The sequence below is a fragment of the Python bivittatus genome, unplaced genomic scaffold (assembly GCF_059951505.1).
Source record: "Python bivittatus isolate LINGU-HERP-01145 unplaced genomic scaffold, Pbiv_v1 ctg000070_np1212, whole genome shotgun sequence".
In the NCBI taxonomy this organism is placed as follows: domain Eukaryota; kingdom Metazoa; phylum Chordata; class Lepidosauria; order Squamata; family Pythonidae; genus Python; species Python bivittatus.
This window is the reverse complement of record NW_028277034.1, coordinates 27,679,055-27,706,747: the sequence shown is the minus strand read 5'-3', so window position 1 is coordinate 27,706,747 and position 27,693 is coordinate 27,679,055.

The window sequence follows — 27,693 nt, the reverse complement described above, 5'->3', positions numbered from 1 at the left end:
ATACCAGCCCCATCTTGTCCCTCTGGGGATTTTTTTTTAATTTTATTTTGGCTTTTCTTTTTTCTTTTTTCTTTCTTTTTTCTTTTCTCCTTCCTTCTGTTTTTGTTTTTGATAAAGTTGCATGCTGTTGTAATACTGGGACCTGGGCAGCTTTGTAATTTATCTTCTTCAACACTAAATGTTTGCATTTTAATATTTAAAGTTGAAAAGTCATCTCCTCCTCCTCCTCCTCCTCCTCCTCCTCCTCCTCCTCCTCCTCCTCCTCCTCCTCCTCCTCCTCCTCCTCCTCCTCCTCCTCCTCCTTTAGTGTAAAGTCTTGACCATGTATTTTAAAAGCATGATAACTAGAAGATTTGGTTCTTCTTTCCCCTTTAGTGAAATAAACCACTCTTCTGTAATTGTAATGTAATTTAGGACCGTTACAACCAGATTACATTCTCTGTAGGCTGGGACATATGGTGTAAAATTTATACTTACACGTGTTTCAAATCTTCTGTGCTCTTTTTCTTTACTTTGCTCTATATAAACATTCTATGGCCTTTCTTTGCCCATGTTCTTTGAAACCATTCACTGAATGTAGGTGCATTGATGTTATCTTCATTGTCACCTTTATAAAGAGAAACACACAATCCTCTGCAACAATTTACAAAAACAGTTTCAGTTCTCTTTCTCAGTAACATGTATGCATTTTTGGATGGACCTCACTCCAGCTATTAGTTTTCACTGGATTTAAATTCTTTACTAATAAATAGGATAACAAATTACAAGAATAATTTTAATTAAATTGTTTTCAATTCCAGAACTGAGATTTGAAACATAAAAGCCAAGCACCTATAAGTGTAACTAGAATGCCTTTCCTCTGCCTCTTAACAGCTGCAGTTTCCCACATTCCCATACTTGCACTCAGAAAGAAGATTAGATATTTAGCTGATTTTTTATGTTTGCTTTTAAATTAGGAAGTACAGAGAATTGCATTGCACGAGAGAAGTTGTGGCTCCCCCCCCCTTTTTCAGAAAGGTTTATTTGATGTTTAACACATAAAGACTAGGAGAAAATTCAGTTAAAAACATTTTTAAAATACATTGTTTCTTTGCCTCAGAACATATAAGTAATTAAAGTTATTACACATTACACGTAGGGTTTTTGCTTTTTTTGTTCTGCATCAGGTTAAAAAAGTGGGTCTCAAACATGCAGAATGTTCTTATCACCACAGTACTTCCTTAGTCACGGTGACGTTTCATCTTTGACTCTAGATGGGGTGGTACTCCCCCAGACTGATCTCATGTGCAATTTGGGGATCCTTCTTGACTCACAGCTCCTGCTTGAGAAGCAAACGGCAGCCATGGCTATAAGGTCTTTGGACAGATTCATCTTGGGCACCAATTGTGTCCTTTCCTGGACACAGTAACTCATGCCTTGGTCACTTCCTGATTGGAATATTGCAATGCACTATACATGAGACTGCCCTTGAAGACCACCCAGAAGTTACAATGGTCAGAATGTGGCAGTTGTGAGGGAATGTATCTACAAGGAGGAGAGTGATGTGAGAGATCAAGGAAGGAGGCACGGCATTCCAACAAGGGAAAGGAGGCAAAAGATAACACAGTCTGCAGGGGGAGAGTGGGAAGAGTAAGAAATCCAGAATAGCCACTCCCTAGAATCTCACAGTGTATATCCACTAATTGCTGTAGTATAGATTTAGTTTGGCAAGATTCTGTCTATAAGGTGTAAGCACATAAAGGAACTGTACTTGACTGGACTGTTTCATCATTGTTATTGGGCTGAGGCTGACAGCAGTGCACACACTGTTGGACACTCCTGGGTTTGTCCAAGTTACACCTCTGTTGCATGAGTTGCACTGGTCCCCAGTGTTCTTCTGGGTACAATTCAAGGTGCTGGTTATCACCTTTAAAGTCCATATGGCATGGGGCCAAGTTATTTGTGGAACCGCCTGTCCCTGAAGGTATCTGCCTATCCCACCAGATCAGATAGAATAGTCACACTTCGGGTCCCTTTCCTTAAAGGTTGCCATCTTGTAGGGCCTAGGAAGCATCCCTTTTCTGTGGCAGCACCCTTCCATTGAGATCTGGCAGGCCAATACCCATTTAACATTCCAGAAAATTGTAAAAAGCTGGCGTTTTCCCCACATGTTGGGACAGAGTGAGGTCAGAGCCAGAGGAGAAAGTTGTAGGGTGTATCAGTGGAGTTTAGTTATGTGCCAGGTTTTTTTTCCCCTTTCCTTTTCTTTATTGCTTCTTATTTTTATTCTTTGTATGATATTGTTCTAACTTACGGCTGTTAGCTGCCTATATTTCTGGCTTTAAGACGGGTGGCCATATAATATTTTAAATATTTAAATAAAAGCTTGTTTATGATTTGACAAATCATGTAGAAAAGATTTTGATTTTGTGAATATCCTTCAGCAATACTTTTCTACTTTCCTAGTGAGTTCACAGAACTGAATAATTGCATAGAAACAAAAAGAGGAATAACAGTGCTCAAAATGTCAAACCAATGCGTAAATACAGTTAGAATATTCATCCTCACAAATGCAACACAGCTATACATTAGAATATAGAGAGGTTTTGTTTGTTTTATGTTATTGAACAATGCTTCAATGTTGCGTAATCTGATTATGCCTAGAAAGCTGGTCTTCCTCTCAATTTAGTTATCAGGAGCTGGGTCTTTTCCCAAGAAAAGATGTTATGGCTGACATCAAGGCAATGAACAATGATGTATGCAAGGGGAAAGCCTTCATGTGAATAGCAACAACAAATGCTTGGCAATCTTCTCTTTTTATTCTCCTTAATTCCCTGAAGAAATGTAAGCATTTCCTTAAAGTTACCTTCTTTTTGTGAAGAATATGAGCCACTTGCTTAACACTCCTAAGGCATATGAACAAATCTGTAGAGAAACCTCCCGATTTCATGCTTTTTAATTCATTGAAGGCAGTTCAGTATAGTGGAAAATTCAGGCTTTGGTTTAGAATCAGCTTCTGTTTGTGAAGAAGCAGAACACTAGCTTAACTCTCCCAAGACACATGAACTCTGAATCTTCTTCGTCCTAGCATTTTCCCGCAGGTACAGGGTCTACTTTTCAGATCAGTGAACATCATTTTATACAATCAAACACAGCAACCAGGTCCAACTGGATTATTTTATGTCTGCATTAATTGTGTCCTGCCACCTTTGCTTTAGTTTTACATGCAGGCATTTGCCATCAGTGTTAAAGTGGTAGGCAGTGTAGGCGACAATGTGAGGTGCTGCTCGTAGAACGTGGCCATACCATTGTAGGCATTTTCCCTACATTTTATTAGTTATTGGTGCAATGCCCATCCCCTGCCAAACTGCATCACCGCTGACATGGTTGAGAAGGAAGACACCTACTGACCAATGGATCATGCATGTTTCCATGGCATGTAAAGGGTGCTTAGCACATTTGGTGGTTGGCCAGCACTCAGAACTATACAGTGCTATTGGGCAGACCATCATTCCATACATTTTCGATTTCAGGTGAATTGGCATGCACCTAAAACAGAGCACTCGAGTGATCTCCTTCCAGTGCAACCATGTTGCATTCACCCTCACATGCACTTTCTCATTAATGCTACCATCACTTTGCAGATGGGATCCTAAATAACAGAAGGATGCTGTCTTCACTAGGTCTGTGCCACTGACCTGGATACTGGTACTGGAGGTACTCGAACTAGTCTCTACTTAGTCTTCTTGATATTGAGGTGCAAACTAAATTGGTTAAGATGGTCATTCCATGTCTGAACACAGTGCTGCAGTTTTTCCCTGGTGGTAGCTGTGAGGAGGACATCATCAATGTAGAGCAAGGCCCAGGAGGCATTGTGATGCAGGTCTCACGTGATGGTATCCATGATGAAAATGAACAGCAATGGTGATAACGCCAAGTCTTAGTGCGTGCCAACTTTCACAGGAAAGTTGTCAGAAAGGCTGGCAGTGCATCTCACTCAGCTCCTGGTATTAACAAAGAGCATCTGAACCCATTTTATGAGTAGCTTGGGCACACCATAGTCATGCAGTGCTACCCATATCAGCTGATGCGGAACATGGTCAAAAGCTTTCCCTAGGTCAAGGAAAGCCAGGTGTAATCACTTCTTTTCTCTATGCTTCTCCATAAGCATGTGAGCCACAAAAATGGCATCAGTGATACTCAAGCCTTTGACAAAACTGCACTGGTTGATACTTATTTCAATGATATCATGAAGGTGCTGGTTGAAGATCCGCTCAAAAATTTTCATTGTGTGTGACAGGAGGCAGATTGGTTGGTAGTTGGAGCAGTCTGCTGGGTTGCCTTTGTTCTTGAAGAGGAGAACTGTGATACTTGTGGCCCATTCAGCAGGCATGTGGCCAGAGTCCACAATGGCACTGAAGAAGTTTGTCAGCCGGGCAGTTGCTGTGCCTCAAAATTTTTTCAGCTTCCAGACTTCTGCTGGTAGATTGTCCGAGCCAGGCATTTTTGAATTCTTCATGCCACTGATAGTTTTGGTAACTTCTTCAGATGTAATATGCAGGACTGGGCCAACTCTGAACAATTCTGAATGTTTGAGGAAAAAAAAAAATCCTGTCCAAATTGAGTCATGCAGCAGAAGGGCTTTGTTATAGATTATATTTGGAGATAGTAACTGACTTAGCAGGTAAGAGAATTCCTGAGATCAGGGTTCTCCTCTGGTCTTTGTCTGCTCTCCAGGCCTTCATATGACTTTGCCAACTGGCCTTCATCAGTGCTGCCCACTGTGCCTCTCCCCATATTTCTGTCACTGAACTCAGCCATACTGTCCTGCCCAGCATCACCTTCTGGGATGCCCAACCTCCTGTTGCCAATTCCTGCTTCAAAATATCCTCCAGTGTCTTCAGGCTCAGGAAAACTTCAGGTCCTCTTATTCCTCCTTGACTCGCTCTTGTTCCTTTGCACTCATTTCTCCCAATGTCTCTGCCAGCATTTTCTGCTATGTCATCATCTCTTTTTCCTTATTAAAATGCTATCTCTACATTGCCTGCAGGGTTGAGCCCTTAAAATGTAAAATGGAAAGAAGGGGACCATCACATTCTTGATGACAGCACACTTCTTTAACGAGATTTATTGAAGGGGAAAAAGGGGGAAGGGGAAAAAAGGATCAGGTACAAAAATCTCAGTAACTTTATATTTCCATTTCAGCATGCATTGTATTTCTAAGCTAGCTAGAATAGAGCTTTATTTATTATTTTGTTAATAGTTCTTTGCTGGATGGGAAGCTGACTATCCATTTTCCTGATTATGGAAGAATGGAAGCTGTTTTCTAGTCCAGGTTTGAGAATACCAATATATCACCTCCTTGCATTCTCAACACCTTGAGAATATGTGCCCACTCTACCCCTGGCCCCACAGAACAATCAGGAGAGAAAAAGATCTCCCTTCTTTCTCATGAACATGGGCCAGGAATTTATTTAAATCAGGACCCTCACCACAGAGATTGGTAGGGGAAAGATAGAAAAAATGTCTTACAGCACCTCAAAAAATAGTAAAACATCTAGTTCTGAAGCCACAAGCTGGGCTGAAGTGGGAAGGGAACAATAGATAAGTGATTGTCTTTGAGATCCAATTCAATGCCTTCTCCTTAGAGACAGACTAATTTGTGAGCATCTCTATAATTTGTGAAACCTTGTCTTATATGGATATTAAACATTAAATTAACAGAGAACTTGGGGTGTGTAGACACTATAACTAGCTCTGACTATCATTGTCAGAATAGCCTTTCTACTGAAAATCAGATATGAAAATCTGATCTATCTGCATTATTTTTAAAAAGAAGGCAATGCCATTTCATTATACATGGAATGAATGAATGAATGAATGAATGAATGAATGGGTGAATCAATCAATCAATCAATCAATCTATAGCCCGTATAAGCTTTCACAAACTAGCTGGTTAAATTAATCACCACATCTATCTACATCATAAGTTGCATGAGGCTGCCAATAGTTAATAGTTACTTACATAGTCATGTTTAGCAGTTCTTTGCTGACAGGTAATTCTTTCTTCAGTTAATAGGGCAGAACAAACACATTGAAGGGATGTCTATGGAACTCCAGTAGCCAAATTTGTGAATTTATGTTGATGACCATCAACTAACCTTCATGGGCTTCCTTCCCATGAAGGAACCCAACCCAACCTTCCTTCTAAATCTAGTAATGCCTTTAAATCTTTTTTGACAGCTTATGCCGATAAATAAATCACCACACACCAATTGCTCAGTGAAATGCTCAATGAGATTATTTCCAAGGAAAACAAAATTCAACAAAATAACCAATTTAGGAATAGCTAGATGTGTCGTATACACAGACCAACTAAAATATTGATAAGCAATGCTTGAATTCTGCACCACAGATTCATTCTCTTAAGTCATTTGACTTTTAAGGGATTTGGAGTAAATGTCAGTTCTATTATAGTTCTATATCCACAAGGTAGGGAAAAAAAAAATCAGCTTGTGTGATTCTCTCACAGTATCAGAGAAAATCTCCGTGTTCTTCCACTTGCAAGAATGTATGGCTAAGACTAAGAAATTCACTATAAAATTAGTACTACAATCAAGAGTATAAAATTCAATGTAAAAATATAGATGATACAGTTTGATTTTCAGCTTTTTTATTTAGAGAGTGAGCATTTGGTAAATGCTTTGCAATAGGAATATACAATTATAAAATGCAGAACTCCAAGAAGAATTAACATTATTTAAAATACCAGTGGAATTTCTTTTCTTTTTTTAAAACTATATATGTATATATACAGGTTCCTGCAGTTTTCTTGGCAACATTTTCAGAAGTGGTTTGTCACTGACTTCTCCCTAGGTTGAGAGAATGACATGCCCAAGGTTACCAACTGATTTTAAATTAGTGTCTCAAAAAGTCAGTGAAGATGCCAAACAGATTTCTCAAGGTACATTATTCCACAGTTGGGAGTCATTATAGAGAAACTCTCTGATAGCTTATTTGCTGCATTATTCCGAATAGGCCACTCAAAGAACTTGAGTAGTTGATCTTAACCATTACAGAGGAAAACATGTGAAAAGGTCTCTTTCAAGTATACTTTTCTTAAGTCATGTAGTAGCTGAAAGTCAACAATAACACCTTAAACTGAATTCAGATACTACCTAGCCACCAGTATGGTTGGCACAATACTACAGTGATATATAGAAAATGACTAATTCTAATTAGCAATCTCACTGTTCTGTTGTGCATTAATTAGATTTCAAGCAACAAATCTGTAAGAACTCCCAAACTAGAAATATTTCCTTCTTGGAAAAGCGTAAGACCATCTAGAGTAGCTTGAAAACCACTTAACTGGACAAATGAGCTACCTACTAAAAGAACAACTGTCCCATCTGGATTAAATTCAACATCTAACCCAAGCACCAGTTTAAGATATTATTACTTCACCAGCTTAAGGTTCAAAATATATAGATCTCAGTGTCATCTGAATGACAAAGTGCAAATTCGACAATGCAGAACAATACTCTAGATTCAGATCTCACTTTTTCAATTATGTTGTTTAAGGCAGTTCTCTACAGCCTTAATTCCCAAATAGTTTGATCGGTGACAGGAAAATTAAGGACAAACCAATGATTTAAAATGTTTAGTTTTTTTTTTAATTATTATTATCATAAAATGAGACTACTTGTTACTGGATAGCCCAAATAATATTTTAAAAATGTTGTTTATGAACTTCTATATGCTGAAATTATATAATTATAGAGGGAATACTTGTATATATATATATATATATATATATATATATATATACACACATACATACATACATACATACACATATACATATACACATACACACACACATACACACACACACATATATACATACATATATATGTGTATATATCCCAGATTTACAATGTTAGATTGTTGACATATGCTTGCTCTGTAATGGAAAGACAGTCAGGTTTTTTTTAATGTGTATGTGTATGTGTATGTGTATGTGTATGTGTATGCTTGTTTGTTTGTTAGATTTATATACAGCATTTTATTCAGGAACTCAAGGTGGCATACATTGTGTTCCCTCCTCCCATTTTCTCTGTAACAATAATCTTGTGAAGTAGACTGGGCTAAGGGATAGTGATTGGGCCATAGTAACTCAGTGAATTTTCATGGCTGAGTGGATTTGAATTTGGATGTCTACAACCCCACCCCAATATTATATCACCACACCATAGACCATATATGATATGGATTTACCATATTCTAGTCATGTTTTGGCTTAATATCCATAGGCTTCTTGATATTGTCTTGGGGAATAAGGTATAAGATGTGAATGTGAACTTCAGCTGTATGCCTTGAAATTTGAATTTATCAAATATGAGGAGTTATGAATTTATTAATTATGTCCCATAGCAATAGGTATACATATATGTTAGAAAGATTGTAGCATCCCAAATTTACAATGTTAGATTGTTGACATATGCTTGCTCCATAACAGAAAGACAGTCAGGTTTTTTTTTTACCTTTGTAGCAAGATTAAATTCTATATCTAGAACGTTTGTAATGGGTGTCCCCTCGTTATTCACACATGTTTAATTTAGCCAAACAACAACAGATAACAAAATCATGAATAACAAGATCTTAGAGGAGGGAAGCACTTTATCAATGTACAAAAACACACCCTAAAATGACTCTGAAAATCTTCCAAACAGAAGCATGTGCCAAAATCACAGCTATATGAAATTACTTATTGTATGGTATCATGATCTGTTCTGTATTACTAACTCCAGGGATGCAAAACCACTGGATAATGGAAAAGTGTTAACAATAACATGTTTTTCTACTTTTTCCCCTTTTTTCTCTACTTTTTTTGGGATGATTGTTTTTTGTTGTATATTTTTTCTTTTATAGATACTAGAGCAATAACAATTTAAAAAAGAGGATAAATCAAAGTGGTCTTCAGTGGAGTAGAATATTAAAGCTGTCCGAAGCAAGAATGATTGTATCTTATCTTGTTTACTGAACATAATAGTTTTATATAGTCTCCTTGATGCTGCTGATATAATCTGTTAGCTCTCTAGAGATTACATTTGCATTCTTTATCAAGTATGAAATGATGATAATTCAACCTCTTTCTGCTGCGTGCCTTCCCCTTTGATTATAAGCACAATAGCTGCAACCTTGTTGAATAAAGAACCTCTTGAGATTTTAAATACCACACACACACACACACACATTCAGATACATTTCATCATCTCGTTGTCATGGATGTACACCAAATTTGTTTGGAAAAACAAAACAACTGCAGTAATCATTTGTTCTCAGTAAGGATAAAATAAATAAATGGTGATAACAGTTTAAAATTAATTATAAATCAAAATGATTCCGTATCATATTTGTCTATGAACTTATCTAACACATGATCATTTATGTTCCATACTCGTTTGCAGGAAAAATAATAAAAAAGCAATAAAAGGCTTATTCTATAGATTTTCTTTTTTCATTGTATTAGTTTAGAACTAGTGGGATGCACATGACATTCCCTCAACCAGTGTAAGTGTTGGGTAGTATAGATCAAGATATCTGAATGGCACCAAGTTCATCAAGGTTACTCTAGATATTATAAGGTGCTGTATAAATGCATGCCACATTATATTTTAGGTAAAACTCACTGACTGTAGCCTAGCACTACAATTTGCAGGTGAAAGTGAATATCGGACTTAATGATGAGAACTGACATCTTCATCTTTGGATAAATTGTCATATTCTAAAAGTTCCAAAATTCATTTAATATTTACAAGGGCCATTTACATAATTCCCAAAATATTTGCAGAATAGTTGATTCTAGAATATATTAAACATTCAGGCCTTTTTATAATGGTTATATTTCAGTTTGCCCCAAGATCATAATCCTCACAAAAATATCATTTAATCCCTGGGGTGGGGGAGGGAAAAGAGGGAGAGAGAAAAAGAGTTTGAGAAATAATGGATTGACCCTCTACATGAAACCATAAAGCAGAAATCTAGGTTGCTGCCATTCAAATGAATAGAAACCGGCAGCAATTCTAACACCTTTCCAGTTTCAATTTTGTAGCATTTGCAGGCACCATGCTGGAATGGTAAACATTTTAATGGTCAGATTTTGTCCATTTTACCATTACTATTTCCTATTTTATCCCCAGGTTTTTGTGTAGAGTGAAATGAAAGGGTGACAGATCGCTGCAAATCAAATGAATGGGAGATGTCATTTGCATTCATTTCAGTTGCAACAAAACACTATTTTCCTATTCCTTCATTGTCCTTCTGAGACACCTTTTTATGGCTCCTAGAAATTCAAGTGCCAAGCGGTCCACTTTGATAATGTAGCAAGAATCTTGGGTATTAGCTTGTGTATTGATTAAATAATACTAACCTACTTTATAAATACAGTTTATCTCTTTGTTATAAATCCAAATTGATTGAGATTAATAGAAAGATTTAAAAGAAACATGCTCTGATATGAAACTTTAATTTTAACCATATATAGAAAATGATATTTCCAATGTTAAATGCTTTATTTATTCAAAATTATTTAGCAACGACTCATACTACCACCCAGGCTTTCTATAAATAGAGATCATTTCAGAGGTTCTGGTTCCTTGCAAAGCAATAAATCTGCATTGAATGTTCTTTCTTCTTTAAAAAGATTATTCTGGGAAGAAAGGCTTTTTAGAAACTTTCCTATTTTTAGTCTTTAATCCTCTTGCTTTCCTTTTGGAACATCACTAAAACATGGCAAGGGGAAGCCTGGAATTTATCAGCAATTACATAATGGTTTTGAAAAGTGGGAAAAACAGATCATCAACTGATAAACAAAACCATTTTATATTAGAACATTTGACTTGTTTATGTCATCATTAATCCCAAAGGTGATTGGGTTCAAAAAATTAACAGCTAAACTCCCACTAAATTTACCAATCCAAAACAAGAGCAACAGCAACAACACACTGACTTGGAATAAAGTTCAGTTCATTGATTAAAAGTTGTAGAATCACATTACTACATTATACTATATGTGTTGCATTAATATAAAAAAGCTGTACTTATTTATGAATAATTCTGCACTGAAATTCAGCAATACTGTAGATTATGAATCATAGGGGCAATTCTTCCAAAGTTATAACAACATTTATTAATCTTAAGCATATTAAAGTACTGATCTAAGATACTTTATGCCTGCTTCAAATCTTCCCTCTCTGTCCCCAACAAAGCAAAACAAAAAGCAGAAATGTAGGTTGTTGTCATTCAAATGAATAGGAAAATGTAGAAGACATTTTTGGTGGCATTTTTCTGTAGAGGAATGAATGTTGACATTCAGTGCTGGCCAAAGGAAGGAAGGAAGGAAGGAAGGAAGGAAGGAAGGAAGGAAGGAAGGAAGGAAGGAAGGAAGGAAGGAAGGAAGGAAGGAAGGAAGGAAGGAAGGAAGGAAGGAAGGAGCAACATCCAACTGAAATATAAAATATAATTCTTGACAAATATTAGGTAACAGCCCTGATTGGAGCTTTTATTAATCTCCAAAGTAACTACAAATTGTCTTGCTCAAAATCACTGTATGTGTGTGCTGGCAAAAAGACCTATAACTGCAAACAAAGAGCAAGACAAGTATGACCAATAACACTTCAGCACTATAGCAATTGTTTAATAAATTCAGAAGATCAATGCAATCCCAAGGTTTTCTAAGAGAAGTCTTGCCCAGAAAGATACAGAATGATGAATGCTGATCTCTTGAAATCACTAAGCTATGAAGCATTACAAAAGTTCCCCTCCTCTTTTAAATACAGCTGCGTGATAAAGCAGGCCTGCTTTGATGAATCACAGGGATGAGACTGTCCTCAAGCTTATCTTTGGCATTGAAAAATGAGGTCATTAGTAAAAATAAAATGCAAATATTATCAGATGTCAGGTCATTTTTCTTTAGACATTTGGCTTAGAATCTTATCCTGGTATGCATGTATGTACATACAATAGCAGAAGGCCTAATAACAATTTAAAAGCCCCCATATACCCCAAAATTAACATCTCATTGCTGTGCGTTTTTTAAATCACTATTAATTTTTAACAAATAAGGGTGCTGTTATGACTAACCTATTTATTTCACTATTACCCCAGTACCAAGTACCAATAGTGACATATCTCAAGGTTTAGCCAGTAAGTGGGAAAGGAAGGAGTGGAAAGGGAAGTGGGGAGGGGAAGAGGAAATATATCCAATTCATTTGATATTAAAACATAATTGAACTTGTGAATTCTGTACTGTGCTCTACAGGAAGATGGGTACATGTCAGGGGGTAAAAAAAAAAAAAAACCACAGCAGAGGAACTATGGATTTATACATCTCCTATGACCCCATTCCCCTCAAATCCTGCTATGCTGCTTCACCATGGTGAGGAAGTGTTCCCAGGAGGAATGAGTGAAGAATGGCAGGGTATTCACCAGGACTATATACTCCCAGCAGGGCCACCTAAGGTGTAAAGGTCATTCCAGCTGCCCAGTTAAAGCAAGCAGGCACCTATATTAGGCAGCAGCCTAATGATGGATGTTCTTTAAAGTGACAAAGGAGAAGGTATAATTTCATACTGCACAAGAGAAGGTAATGGTAAAACAATCTTATTGCATGGATAGAAAATTGCATGGATAGAAAATATAAAGTGATATTAGTATGATAGTTGAAAATGTGAATGATTTTAAGATCTAGGGATGAAATACAAAGAGCATAGTAAAAAAAATCACCTTAGACCAAACTAATGACAACAGGTAGAGCAACCAGTTTTAAAACTGACAATGAAGATATTGAAGCTTCTACCTCTTAGAATTGACTGTCAACAGTAAAAGAGCCAGAAGTCAAAAATATGCTACAGACTAGAACTTTGTAGAGTAGCAATGAAGGCCTTGGAATAATATTCAGTTGCCATGATGGGCTTATACCTATGAAGATCAGAATCATGACATTCTATGGACTTTGAAGAAGCAGGGTAGAAGCAGTATTGATGCTTTTGAACTTTAGTGGGTCAGATGGTCTTTACCAGGGAGCCTTTCCACCCTACCCATCAGCTATCAATAAATTATTCTGATTGCAGTTTAGGACTCTTTCAAAACAGCAGTAAAATCAGTGATGAAACAACCTCCCGACAGCTAATAGAGTGGGGCCTGCCTGGTAAAACTTATTTTAGCAGTAATTCCTCACGCAACTGATATGCATGGTATGAGAGCTGCCTAGCTGCTTTCCTGCAGCTGCTACTATTCTGCAGATTAGCTGTCTCAGTGACATGAGTTCAGCCATGTGTCTAGCCACCAACCACTTAGAGCCATCTGTCAAAACCATTCACCAGTCAGAGCAATATTGTGATTAGTGGATGATTTCTCCTAAATCTGAGAAAGAGGGAGCCAGAGGTCTTAACCAATGGGTTTTCTTAACCCACCCGGCACACCCTAGATCAGGACACGACCTTCTAGTGATTCACCAGAACAAAAGGCTTAAATGCATGAGAGGAAATAGCAGTGGGATCACAAATTTTATGCTGGAATAGTTTCTTGTCAGAAGAACTCTAAACCAATGATGGAGAAAGGCCCTTTGGAACACTGAGACTCTTCTCCCTAGGGTAGACAGTTTACATGAAAGATACAATGGATTAGCAAAGTAATTGATATTGGTGCATGAAACATCTAGATATCCCATAAAGAAAAAAAAATAGCATCTGCCTTCAAAATACATTTATGGATGGGAAGAAATTTGATTTATTTAACAAACAAGTAATAGATATCACATCACATTCTTCAGTATCTGATAAGACTTCATGGTTCAGATCACTGACTTCCTATGAATGTCCCTTTTCTTTTTTAAAAAAGTTATGTTATTGATTGATGACAAACTTGACATCTCATGATTATGAGAACAGCAAAGAGAATGAATAGAACACATTAATTTGCAGAAACTTCTGGAATAATTCACAGAGGCAGAAACAATATTTGGAGCATTTGATTCTAATATCATTCTGCTCACTGATAAAACATATTTTCCATGCTGAAGCTCCTTAAATCAAGTCTTTACATCTCCAGTGAATAGGCTTTGGAGATCTGCTTGAAAAGGAAATAATAGAGCTATGTAGCTCAGTACAATGCAGTTTAATATGATCTTTTGGAAACATACCATACTCAGTATTTTAGACTTTTGAATTTCATTCTTTCTGATCTCAGTTTATGCATATGTAGTTCTAGGATATCTCCTGTATTGCAAGGGATTTGGGAAGCTGTCATATAGCTCTGCCCAATAAGAAGTTTCAGCTAGTTCAATCTATGGTTATGAACTTTGGAATACAATAATGTCTACTAACTTAACATCTAATATGTTATACTTCCTAGTTAATTTATGGGATATAATAGTTTCTGCACAATCATATGAAACAATGCAAGGGGACTCAAAAAGAAATACCCACTATATATATATTTTTTTTTAATCTGCGCTCAGTCATTACCGACTCTGCAGTGACTGCTTTGGACAAGTCCTTTGCAGTTTTCAAGGCAAGGTGTTTTGGAAGTGGTTTGCCAGAGCCTCCTTCCTAGAGCAGAGCCCAGCTAGCGAGTGCAGGAGGCGGGGTTTCCGTTGCTTTGCGCCCTTTTTGGGTGCGCCCGGTTTTTCACGCTTACCAGCAACGGCTCCCAACTCCTTTTTGCAAGGCGCCGCCAGCATTTTTCCTCCCACCGGAGTGAGAGTACCCATTTATCTACTCATGTGAGTTTTCGAACTGTTGGGTTGACAGGAACTGGGGAGGAAACAGGAGCTCACCCTGTTAACGCCCTTATACTATAGCCGGATATTTCTTTTAAACCTTCCTGGGACATTAGGTTGTATCAGAACCATAGTGTATCTTGGCCTTTTCCTTAGCTAGTCAGGGCTACATTCATAACAAATAAATTGTTTTTGTTTTGTTTTGTTTAAAAAATAATAAAAATATTGGTAAGATTTTCTCTCTTTGTTCCCCCCAACTTCATTTTCATGACATAGAGGAAAATTAATAAATTTTTAGACAAATAAAAATTGCAAATCTTGTGAAATGTTCTTTCCTTTGTTATATGGCACTGAGTGAATAAAGAATCACAGCAGTTTATGTAAAGGAAAGCTATTACTCTTATTTAAAGGACCAATTATACATTGAGAAGTAAAATGGCTGATCAAAGTAGAGCTGTGCTTATTTTAATTTTCTATGCATATATAAAAGCAGTATTCAAGGGATATGTTGTAATGTAAAACCAGCATTAATGAATTATAATGCAACAATATGGCCTGTAATTCTTTTAAAGAATGGAATACAAGAACTTAAGAGACTTGTAATTTATGGAGTTTGAGACTAGGAAGTTAAAGAATTCAGCTGAACATATGTATATGAAGATAGGCAAAGGAATCTGTTCCAAATGCTGATTTAGCTTTTAAAATTCTACATGTGTACCTACAAAGGCTTTGAAAACTGAGATTTTGGAATAATAGTTAATTCAGTACAGAGTATGACAATTAAAACACAAAATCCCATGTATGAATTCATTTTTAAGGAGGCTTGAAGTTGGTAATATATGTTTATAGTGATGTTTTACAGGTACAGTAAAGTTCAAACCAAGTTCTTGCTTCACTGTCCTCTAAACTAATGCCCTCTAGATGTGGGTGATTATACCATTATCAGTCACTATGGCCAAAAGCTATTTACCTTGTTTGAAATGCAAATGGTTTAAGAAATGCCAGCACATTCGAATATGCAGGCTTACAACTTTATAGCACCTCTAAAATCATTTGCACATAGCTTTTGGAGAAAGATCACACTGGCATAGCACAGTAGGTACTAAAGGCCAAAAAAACAAAACAAAAAACAAAACAAAAAAAATCTGGGAGAAAAAGCAGGATGGAAGTTGCTCCTGGGCACATGTAATGCAAAATGTGATAAAGGCATGTCCTTTGTTTAGCTCTGTCACTTGAAGAGGCAACTTTCCTCTTCATTTAGATAAGAAGATAATATGCTGCTTTTCCTGTTGTGTTAAACATTTTTGAAACCATCTGAAATAGAAAATTAGCCTTTTTAGGATTCATTAAAATTAAGGGGATGTAATTCAATGTTATTGACTTTTCTGCTGTAAGATGTGGTCATGGTCATGAGCACAGATGTATTTAAAAGAGATTCAGATAAACACTCCTGATATTTATAAGCAATATAAATCCAACATATCCAAGCAATTCCAATCCAACATATTCCTAACCAACATCACATGATGGAGAGATAAACCTGCAGCTGAGTTGGGCTTGATTCTTAGTGACTATATGGATACATGCATGCAAGTTCATGGCAACAATATGGAAGCCATTACTTTCTTCAGATACTTTTCTTCTCCCTTAACTTTCTAATTTAGTTTTCTGTCTTGGGATTCCCTAGTGGAATCACAACCACATACTGAGTGATACTGCATAGGTTCGGCACCGAAGAGAATCAGGTATACCATCTAAATTCTGTTGTTTTCAGTAGAATGTTATTATCTATTGTGGGAAACAGTACACTATATTAGAATAACCAGTGGCTGGATCTAGCAACGTTCTTCTTACATTGAAAGAGGAATAGACAACACAGTGCTTGTGATATCCAACTCCACAACTTCTTTGCTGCCTACAAATTTCCCAGTCTCACATGACATTTTTTGAAATATTTTTTAAACTAAAGGGCAAGGACTGATACAGTCTGAACAGAAGAGTATTTTATTACAACTAACAATGTTTTGTTTGATTTTAGGCCTCGGCTGGGAAACATATTTTAGATACTTTATGTGGTCTTCACATTCTCCCATTTGTTGTGTTGTTTGTCTCATGTCTTTGTTTGTCTCATGTCTCATGTTTGTTACACTGACTTGTCATAGATCATAATAAACAACAATAATGTTAATTAAAAAAAACTGTAGGGTTACAAAACAATGAACCAAGCTCTATGAATTGTGTTCCCAGACCCAGGAGATTGCCTACTCCTTTATAGAAAGTTATCTTGGCCAAGGCATTGATTTAAAAACATTGCATTTATTTTTAAACAGCATAAATATTTAACCAAAGGGGTTTACTAAGTCATTCCTAGCTTGTCCTGTTCATTGAAATAGCTCTGAATATAATTAGTTCTGGATTCAGCTCACTATTTTTAATACAATGAAGGAAATTCAAATTACAAAATTAGCATGGTAATATAAGACATCTAAGATAACTTGTCTTTCTGATGAAATGGGTCATTCATTTAATTCACAAGCACCACTTGCAAACAGCGTAGTACACTTTATTTATAAAATATATTACATGCTACTTGAGAGCTCTTAAAATAGCTTGTGGTTTTAAAATATGATTATATAATTTATGAAAAATTAAGGTATAATAAAAGTAAAAAACATGTAGCCACACATAATTAGCAATCTTCAGTTTGTTTGCAACATACAAGTACTGTTATTTGTCTTGTGAGATTAGCACAGAGTTAGTATAAATATCAATCAAATCAAATATGCCTTTGCTATATTTCTGTTATGCATCTTTTGAGTAGCTAAACAAGGACTATCAGTCATAATTTCGACTGCAGAATTATGGTTAGTGAACTATAAAACCATATAATCCTTCAGTAGAAATAAGATTCATTGCTAGCAGATAAAAGGATTAACACTTTGAAAAAAATGTCACATGTAAATTAGATGCTTTGAAACTTAATGATGATTGTGCTAGGGGTGAGGATAGTAATTTTATCAACAGAGGATTTTAGTTGAATTTTATTACACACACACATACACACACACATCCATGCATACATACATAAACAAAGCCAAAATGGTCCCAGTGGTGGCAGGAACATTTGAGGCTGGGACTTCTAAGCTGGGAGAGTGGCTCCAACAGATCCCAGGAACAACACCAGTCTCTTTGTCCAGAAGAGTGCAGTGTTAGGAACAGCTAAGATACTGTGCAGAACCCTCAAACTCCCAGGTCTCTCGTAGAGGACCTGAGATTGAGGAAGACACATACTAGCTATAGGGGTGAAAGGGGATTTTTTTTTTTATATGAATCTAGAGGAATCAGTATTGAAACAGAAATATGTATGCATACCCTAAATGACCAAAAATAAACTAAAGTTAATATAGCTGCCAGTCAAAGAAATTCCTAGTGAATCAGGTGGGGTATTTGTGGGGTTATATTTAAACTAATGAGGGAGCATTTTTATCCTCCCAAATACTGCTCCACTGAACTTTGTCTTACTTTCATAGGTTAACATTTCTTTTTATAGGTTCAGGATCTGATAGCTTGAAGGAACAGTGATATATATCAAGTCAGTGAAATATATAGAGGCTTGTGACACAATGCTCTAAATAAGCCCACAGATTCATGACAGAAATATCATCCAAGCCTAGGAGGGGTGTTTTGTTTTGCAACTTCAGGTCAGTTTTTAACTCCTGGTGATTGCCTGAATGAGGCCCTGCAGTTTTTTTGCCAAGGTTTTTCAGAAGTGATTTGCCATTGCCTCCTTCCTAGGGCTGAGAGAAAGTGACTGGTCCAAGGTCACCCAGCTGACTTTGTCTTAATAAACAACTTTATTAATGTCTTAAAAGTATTTCTGGATCAAAAGAACAGCAGGATAAATAAATTAGGGGCAGCAGAAGAACAGACTGCTATGGACCATGTGAAGAAATGAATTCCAGGTTCTACTTCCAAAATTAGCATGTGATATCAAGTGAAAAACTTTTGTTACTTGCTTTGTGTCATACGACCAAGGATACAGGAAATATAGGTGGGGAAGAAAGGAACAATAAGAACCTGGATAAGAAGAGGGAGATAGGAAAACCCACCATAAGGTATGATGTCTATTCACCCTCATGTTAGTTCCACGCAGTCTTCCATTTAAAATGTAGAATTCACAGAGAAAACACTGCAAAAGAGACAGGTGATGCAGGCAAGCAAGAATAGCAGCAATTTGTCCATTACCCAGATAATTTGCAACAGCTAAGTCCATTCCAAGGTTTATGAAATAAACTATTCTGAAGTGGCAAGAAGATTTACATGAGGGAGTAAGAATGCATGCAACATTTCAATGCCTACAGAGTGCTTAATGCCAGGGAATGAATATTGTGGCAAACAAGCAAAATGCCACTTATTATACAAAGTCATTTTCCTTTCAGATGTACTGTAGATGAGAAGGGCAATGCCAAAGAAGATATATAAGAATTAATCTGTGACTAGTCACACACATGTAAAGAATGGAAATTGAAAAACCAGCATTTTTTGAAAGGTGCATGTTGTGCCGTTTTACAATGCAGTATATTTTTTTCTGAATAAAGGTTTGTGGGATTATATATCCAGAAACTATCACAAAAATGATTTGCAATATTAATATGGTATTAGCTTTTCCAGCAAGGATGACATAATTAAACCATTCTTACCTCACAATATTAAATTAGTTCTTATGGTATACAGAAATATGGAGATAACCTTGACAAAGTAGTGTAAGAACTGTTAAGAAAAAGACTCAGTCCCAGGAAAGAAGGAGGTGTAAGAATGAAACTCAAGGTAACCCTGCCTTGATTTTGTTTGGTACAAGAGGGAGTAGAGGGAAACTCTGACAGGCTTTGAAGATTATGCTCTTATACCCTGTAGAGTTCCAGTAGTCCTTGCATTGTCTTGTCTATGACCTGGCCTATCCCAAACATATAGCATACAGCATATGATATATGGCTGAATAAATTGGCTTTCATATAATATTATACTGTTCTGTTATTAATTCAGTAATGTGATTGGGTTAGATCTGGATTTTGTTCCATTTTATTAGGGGCTCATGTCTGGATTAAAAATATAATGGGTTGGGAAAAATAAATAAAAACATCCTTATTCTCTGCTTGGCCCAAGAAAAACTTCTGTTTAAAAAAATTCAGCCTCCATTTTTCACTCCTGAGATTTTCTCATCTCTAGTGTAGAACTATCCACTGGGATCATACCCTTCCCTATTTATTCTTTATAATGTGCAAGTTCTGCAGAAAAATAAACATTAACAATGTAAAGGCCAATGCCATTTATCTTTTGGTTTGTTCTCTTACCAATGCCAATTAAGATTAAAATAAAGCATTCAAAGATTTTTATTTTATTACATATACATAATTAACTCAACAATACAGATTCAACATATTCTTATCTGCCTTGGCTTCCCATTCCTTTCCTTCAATCTGTCCTTAGCATCTGGCATATTGGATCACTCATAGCTGGTTATTTTATATTATTATGATTGTCAGTATTTGGTTATGATTTTCTTTAAAAAAAAAAGAATAATATTTAGTGGAATACTGATACTAAATGCTTAACTTTACCAAGACAGAGTAATTCAAATTATTATATAATTAAGTTTTATTCCAGGCTTGCCTCTTTTTACTAACTATATTCAGCATCTTTAAGACCTGCTTAATTGTTCTACAGCAGGATAGTAAGGATGATACTTCCTATTGGTGAAATTGTTTTTCTTTAATAAAATAATAATAAATATATGAAATATTCCAGTTATTGAATTAGAAAGTGATTATACCTTATGTCTGGCCTGCTTGTCTATTGTGTATTCAACAAGGTATGGATGACTGCAATATGCAAGGATTTTTTTTTTTTTTTTTGGTGAATTCAGAAGGACTTGAAGTAACTATGAATTTTAGGAGGACCACAGAGAAGACTGATGAAAAACCTTTTGCTAAGTCTTTATATAAATTAATTCAGAGAATAATCAAGATACGTGGAAAAGAAGGCAGAGAAGAAAAAGAGCAGGAGGGTGGACTGCTGTTAAAGACTAAAATGTTAGGAACATGTTGTAATGTGAACAATTAACTGTTGTCAATTGCCTGGAAATTGTTTTATATTGAAATTTGTGATAATTGAATAAGAAAGATACTTTTAAGTATGAAATTCATATCTAGTTATCATCTAGTTAATTATTGGTTTCTCATTTACATGGATTTTACAAGCTGGAATGCTTTGCCACTTTGAAGGAACCCACTCTTGTTTAACTCTTACTTAACTGTGTAGAATAGTATGCAAATGCAGAAGAACCCTATTCTGAATAGCAATATGCAAGCACAGATGTCATACAAGTAATAAAGAGCATTGCCCAAAATGTTCCAATTCAAGCTTAACCTTTATTAATATTGGAGGCTTAGGATGATGGTTATCCCACAGAAAACATTATTTCTATGGCCTCCTCTGTTTATTTAAATACATGGTTGCCCAATTCACAAGAGCAATTCTGGGCAGCTTACAATTTGAAGAAACATGAAAACAAGGAATTAAAAATAAACTAAAATATAAAATAACATAATGAATGATCAGAACATAAAAACAACAGGGTAATGGAATAACAGAAATGACAATAATAACAGAAGCAACTGATTCCATCCAGCGTGTATCTCATTCAAGGATCATACACTCTACATGGGCTCATACTACTGTCTGGCCCAATGCTCAGGAGAAAAGCCAGGTCTTTAGGGCCTTATAGAAGTACAGAAGAGTCAGGACCATCCAACATTGTTTGTGTGTGTGTGTCGGGGTGGGGGAATTATGTTCCATAAGGCAGGCACTGCAGCAGACAATGCTTGAGCCCAGGTCAGCCCCAGACGATATTGTTTCATGGAGTGGAACTGAAGCAAGCCCCCTCTGACGGCTCTCATGGGATGAGCTGAGACAATTAGAGGTAGGTGGTCCCTAAATAACATGGCCCTGTGATGGGAAGGGCTAATAACCAGCATTTAAATTGCCCTTGGAAGCTTGTCAGAACCAGTGTGGGTCATGAAGCAGTGCTGTTATATGGGCAGACCAATATTCATCCATAACTATTCCTTCCCCCAATACTGCTGTACTCCGCATGAGTACTTTGTTTACTTCCAGTCAGGGCACCCACAAAGAAGAATATCTATTCATGCAGCAACTGTTCTGCTTCTTCAGAATTTTCTGTTCAGTTCAGGGAAGTCTGGGTATAGCAATAGACCTAGAGCCTAGTACCAAAATACCTGTCCTAAGTGCTGATTACTACCCACTGTTTTTCAAAATACATGAAGAGACATTGTTCCTATCTTAAAGAATCCTGTAACTAGCACAAGAAATCCCTCCCTATAATCTCAGTAGAATATTCTGTGGGTTTATGATCATAGGCATATATTTGATCCTCCGAGAGGTTTAACAACTATATTCTCATATCAATCAGCCCACACAGCCATTTTTCACTTTTTTTGCATCAGGGACTTCTTTCCTCACAAATATAACTTTTCTAGATTCTACTGGCCTTTAATCACAACACTGCTTTAATCAAAGGCCTTTTATCAATATTTTAAGCAATTTCAGCTGACATCTGAATATCAATATAGCACATTTTCCTCTGTGAATATTTTGAGCATCACTGCCATTAAGCATCAAAGCATCATACATTGTTGAAAACAGATTGTACCATCCTATCTTAATACAAAGAGTGTCACAGACACACACATGTGTGTATATACTGTATATATATGTGTGTGTATGTATGTATATGTATGTATATGTATGTGTGTGTGTGTGTGTGCGTGTGTGTGTGTGTATATATATATATATATATAGTATAATGCTTCCTCCCCTTCCTGCTCTCCCTCCCTCCCCCCTCCCAAGGTACATCTGATCTTCATATTGCTTTAGAATAGTCTTCCCTGATAATCTTTAAATGTTTTAGACTACAACTTCATCATGCTAAATGATATGGCCCAATGACAGGAACTAAGATTGTAATGAAAATACCTGGAATGCCCCAGGTTTTGGGAAGGCTACATTAAAAATTATTCCAGAAGTTTCTGTAATTTTGCTAAGCAATTTGGTAGACTAAGGATTAATTTTGATCAAAGAAACTCAAATGTTCTACTGCATCCAAGAAAACTTTTCAAAGAACTATTAAGAAACCTTGCTGTAACTATTATTACAAATTTAGGTAAGTTTTAACCTTCATAAATTCTTAAATAAAATAATCTATTAAACTAATGTGTAGATAGGAAGCTCCTATCTAATCCTAAACATTCCACATAGAGTTGTCATAATATTTTTTAAGAGTATAGGTTGCCTTCATATAAATTGGATTTCAATCTATCTCTAAGTAACTATTCAAGAATTCCACAGTACCACTGCTAAGTAGAAACTAGAAGACAGTAGTATATATTCCAAATACTGGTGACATAAAAGTGATGTAGAACTTCCAAATCAAAACTCACAGGACAGAACAGGTGTTGAGCACAGAACAGATGTTGAGCTTTGCTTTTTGAAATCAATCTGCCAGGTAGGACCAGAACCAACTCTTTGACTTAGCTAGACAGTTCAGAAGAATACCTTGGTTGCTGATGTTGAGAGATCCAGAAAGGGGGAAGATGCATTTCCTTGTGTATATAATCCACCAGGCTTAAAATGTTAGAACAGGCATTCATCCAAATAATTTCCATCCTCTAAATTTATCCTGAGCAGAAAAGTTATCACTTATTCCAGCACATTGTTTAAAACCAAAATGTTATACTTTACTCTCTGGTGGCTATTATACTTCTTTTAATGTTGCAGTTTAGTTCTTAGCATTTTATATATGTTTTAATTATCAAAATATTCTATAATGCAAGATTGCTACAATTATATATGAAAATATGTGCTAATTATATTACCTGAAAATAGGCACATGCATCAATTTGCATTTAGTTCTGATGAACTGGACATAAAATATACAAAGTTATTACTTATTTATATATCTGATGGTTTCATTGCTTTTGGATTGAAAATCAAAGGTAGGTCTAAGGAAGTAGAAAAAGAACTAAGGATTGCTTAAGAAAAATAACATTTAAAATGGAACAACTGGTTGCCTATTTAATTTGTTGAATGTTACATCTTTATGGATGAATAATGTTTACAGACTGCTCTGTGTGCTGTAACATGGAACACTAAGAGTTATGTTTGCAATCTATATAATACCAGCCCATCCTATTACCCTAATAGTGCTGACAAAGGGCATCTTATCTTCAGACTCTTGTCTGAGTCACACACTTTGAATCTACATTTCAATATATTTAACCTCAGCTGGTGTGCTGGAATTTCAGTAGTGCTATCTTGCTTGCATCACAGAGGCTAGAACATACTGTACTATATCATGCCTTAAAGATAAACTTGTTATGTAAGAACAAGAAGATATGAAAGTTTCTATAGTCTTAGCCTAAGTTTTTAAGATGAGTTACAGTTTCTGCAAGATGTTAGTGGGTTTTTGTTTTTTGGTTTAGTTTTTGGGTTGGAAATATGTATGTCCAGAAACCTGTGAATCTATACACTAAATCTTTTTGTAGTGAAGATGTTAGATTGCTTTGGTAGCATTTTCTTGGATTGCTTAACTGCTATAAGATGGGGGGGGGAGTATTTTACTTGATTTAGACACCATTTGACTCCAATCAACTCTGTGCAGCTCACAGCATAAAACTGAAGCAACAAATATACCAAAAAAGAACACCTATCAGTAAACATGTAAACAATTAAATGGAGTTCAATCATCATTTTTTTTTAAAGTGCATAATGTTTTTCTTTACCAAAATTCTGCTTTTTCCTCTGCTGTGCAGTGAATAGCTGTTTTAGAGTGAAAATACTCTAGTGCTAAGGGTCAAAGTGGAATTACCCATCTCTGGATGAAAGAAAATTAACTGAATTCTCTTTATTAACTTTTCAATATTTGTATTCCTTAATTAATAAAGGGGATGGAAGTGTGTTAGAACATTCATCAAGGGAGATAGATGAAGACTAAATAGATTCTGATACAGTGTTATAATAAATGCTATATATATTCTTCCACACACCAAAAAGGTTCATATATCACATATGCCACACTGAAAGAACTATGTCTCTGAATTATACTGCTTTGATACTGAGTGTGCAATAAATGATAGATTATGGTGCACTGCTGAACATGGACATATTGTTCATAAAATAAATATTCCAGTACCATAAAATTTCTACAGGGTCGTGTTTCTATTCATTCTCCTTTACAGAGTCAGGAAGAAAAAAATAAATAAAAAGGTGAGGCCTTGATGAAAGAGCTAAGAGATATATTCTATGCACTGTAGTTTGATATAGTTGGGAACTGACACCAGTATTAAATTTTCTCATTCAGAAAAAAATGCTTTTTTCTCAACAACTTAAGAGGACAGTGTACTGCTTGACCTTTTCAGCAGCTCATATCTACCCCCCTCCCCGAATCATCATTCACCACACTCTGAGATTTATCTGAGAAGGTGGGTATTTACACTGCACTAAAAAGGTATTGTGTGATCATATATTTTGCAGGGACAAGCTACCAAAGAAGATTACTAATACCCTACTGCACTACTCCAAGTAGTATGTGTACATACAACCTATACAGTTTATCCAAATATACTGAGATAGCTTTCCTATAAATTATATATGACTTAATTTGTATGAAATTTAATGGACATGCATTACTTTTCATGTCTCTGTGCTTTAAATGATGAACCCAATTTTCATTGTATAAGCAAGCCTGATTTTCTTTTTTGTAAAAAGTCCCTCATGTTAGACCACATTGTCACAGAAGATATATCAACCATTGAAGAACTTTTAAGTAAAAGAAAATGAAATTTAAGAAAATACATAGACAGTAGGGGTAACAACCATAACGTTGTTACACATATTCTAAAAAAATAAATAAATGATTACTTCAAAAGGGGAAGAGTTGGCAAAGGGAAAGAGTTACAAAGAATAACATCAGCTGTACCACAAAATGAGTCATAGTCACAGAGCTCTATGGAAGTTGGCCGGACTAGAGATAAGAGGAAGCCACTTTATGAGCACTTTTTGATGATGGTGGTGATGATGATGATGATGATGATGATGATGATGATGATGACGACGACTTTTATCCTGCTTTGTGTTAAAATTAATCAAAAGTAGGCCACAATAATACAAATCCATAAAACCAATTTGAAATTTTAAACCATATAGAATTATAAAAATCAAAACTTAAAAACATGACACAGAAACATAATAAATAACACTGCAGCATAAGTTCAGCCAAAAGTGTTGCTTAATAGATAGCTTTGTAATTGTTGACAAAAGATAACTACACTTAATATCAACTATATTCAGAAGTGATAGAATTCCATAATGAGAACACCTGCACTGCGAACATTATCTCTCAAATTGTTGCATACAGTAATGGACATTTTGGGATCTCCAAGGGAGCATCCCCACTGTACTTCAATTGCTGGACAAGCACATAATACAGCAAGCCCCTTGAATTTGGCTTGATAGTATACACACCGCCAGTGAAGCTCCTTCAGAATTAGTGAAATACATAATTGCCCCTTCAGTAACTTAGCTATGGCACTATTACTACTATTTCTACCACTACTACTACTAGATAGGGTCACCAGTCTGCCCAAGTATGTATGTGGACATTGGTTTTTGTGTCAAACCAGCTAACCAGCTATAACTCTGTCACATACTAAGCAGGTTCAGTTCTTCCACAAGTTAGCTGAGGTAAAACAGTATTTGGGAAAAATCCCATCACAATACCTCAGAGGGAAAGCTGATCCAACAGGTTAAGCACAAATTTAAACCAGTAATTTATCAATCAGGCAACAAATTCACTAAGGTCCAAAACACAGCGAAGCAGGTATTCATATGTGACATCTGACTTTTTAACAGTTGTTCTCATCACTTTCAAGAGATGAACTTGAAAACAATAAATAAGTCATGCTAAAGTTCCACCCAATGCATATCTGAGACTCACCAAATAGTAGAGGTAGAATTTGTTAGCACTCACATGCCTTTGGCCAATGTCTTAAATCTGTCTCTGGTCCTGGAACTTCATTAAACACCTCTGCTGATTGAACTTCTGAGTCTGAGAGTAGGTGTGGATGAGGGGTCCTGTGAACTTGGCAGATCTGTCTACCTGTGTTTGGGATCACTAGTTCCAATGCTGCTGAGGTCTCCTATGATTTCTGCCCCTTCATGCTTTTGGCTTCATTCCTCCCTATTCTTTTCATCTGAAGACACATCCACTGGACCACATTCTACCACTACTTTGCTTCCAACATTTATACATTTTAAAATTTCTCCATCCAATTAACAATCTTTAGTAAACATTCTACCCAGGTACACAAAGACATCTATTTGATTTAGTTTTTTCGTTATGTATAACATGCAATAATTTACTCTATTTTCCCTGTCAAACATCAATCAGTTTTAGGTGCATTAATTTTGAGATCCATTCTTCTTATTACATCATACAATCTATCTAACATTCACTGCAAATAATACAGGTTTTCAGCCAACAACGTAACATTATCTGCAAGCAAAAATACATGAATATTAATTTCCTAAACCAACACACTTCTAATGTTATCACAAACATTTCTCATACATTACCCATAGATGCATTAAACTGTCAGTAGGACATCATATTACATCTTACTCCTTGCTCAATGTTGAGCCTTTCACCAATCTTTCAATTTATTTTCATATAAACTTTATTTCTCTCATATATCACTGTTACAGAATTGAACACCCAACCTTCAACTCCATATTCATGGAAAACATCACATAATTCAAGCCTATTCACTTTATCACAAACTGTCTGTAAATCAATAAAT